The sequence below is a fragment of the Vollenhovia emeryi genome, unplaced genomic scaffold (assembly GCF_000949405.1).
Source record: "Vollenhovia emeryi isolate VEMERY1.0 unplaced genomic scaffold, V.emery_V1.0 DF949167.1, whole genome shotgun sequence".
NCBI lineage: Eukaryota > Metazoa > Arthropoda > Insecta > Hymenoptera > Formicidae > Vollenhovia > Vollenhovia emeryi.
Window position 1 is genome coordinate 1 of NW_011957199.1, and position 1,378 is coordinate 1,378.

The 1,378-nt window shown below is 41.3% G+C and overlaps 1 pseudogene; it reads left to right on the top strand.

The window, feature by feature from the left end:
• The first annotated feature begins 220 nt into the window (after positions 1 to 220).
• On the top strand, positions 221 to 1,374 carry LOC105556059 (annotated as a pseudogene).
• The last annotated feature ends 4 nt before the right edge of the window (positions 1,375 to 1,378 follow it).

The following is a 1,378-nucleotide window of genomic DNA, read 5'->3' on the forward strand; positions in this document are numbered from 1 at the left end:
AATCCCTTTTCCCCCTATTACGGAGGAACACCATGTTTTGAGGTCAATGGTGTATAATAAACTATTAAGAATACTCTTAAAAGTCGCCCGGTTAAGACGCCCGCACGGATTGAGGGAGGTCCCAGGTTCGAATCCTGGTTGGGGTAATATTTTTCGCAATAAGAATTTTAATTGCCAGATACGGTCAATAAAAATCATTGATGTTGTTAATTACTGCTGGCGACTGCTGGCGACCCTTTCTCTTAGCATCTCGCGAATTATGGGCTATGCCAATGAAGCAAATAAGCGATGTAAACTTTTTACAGAAGGTTGTGGATATCCTGGTTTGCTGCAATCGTTAAACGTACATACGTTCACACTCGAGATTTTCCCGCTTGTGTCAGCGCGATGGTTATAAAATGTATTTCCTGTTAAGACAACCTTTGGTATTTTGTAGATTTATTTCAACAAATATCTCGAGAAATATCAGCAAGGATTTAGGCAACTCGAGAGAAAGAAAGTGAACACGAAGACTGGAATCTGTTCCAAATGAGTCTTACGCTTATGCAAAATATAGGTCATTTTCAGCAATTCATTAATTTCTTGTATGACGTAAGAAAGAAACGCGAGACCTTTAAAATTGTATTGCTGTATGTACAGGTGATCTCTTGCATCAAGTGCAACAATTCGAAAAGTCGCTCGTGATCGACATAACAGAAGCTAATAACAAATTACAAAACACAAACGGTAGCGTCTTCTGTCAGTATAAAAAGTTACTGTTGACTTCGTCGGGATGCGCCGACCTAGAAAATCTTGTCGCATCTTTCCAAAGAGGTGTGTGTGTCTGCGCGCACGTGGCAATAGCAATTACAACGTTGTAGAAAGCAAATGTCTAATTTTCTTTCCTTTTGCAGAGGACAAGACAATTCTCGACTTGATTATAAAATCTATTCAAAAGCTCTGCACTGATTTACATCATACGACGTACGAAGTCATTTTTGCGCCGATATTTTCTCAACTTTTGCTGGTGCAAAAGGCACCAGCTTGGTCGGTGGAGACCAACAAAATGTCCAATCTAAGTTCAGATCTACCCGATTACAGTTTCGCTCCTCAAGAGTATATTACGCAGGTCGGTCAGTATTTAATGACATTGCCGCAGCACCTGGAGCCATGTTGAGGGACAATCCAAGTCTAACGCAAGCATTGAAGGCAGCCGATCCGCAATATGTCCAAGGCTCGAGTGAATCTGGATTTACTAGTATACTATTGGACATTGTTGCCCGGGGAACGTGTCAGATGTTCCAGGATCAAACCTTGGGCATCTGCCAATTGAACTCCGTTGCTTGCAAACAACTCGCAACTGATATCGGTAGCTTTCGCGTTATATCTAGAATTTTAC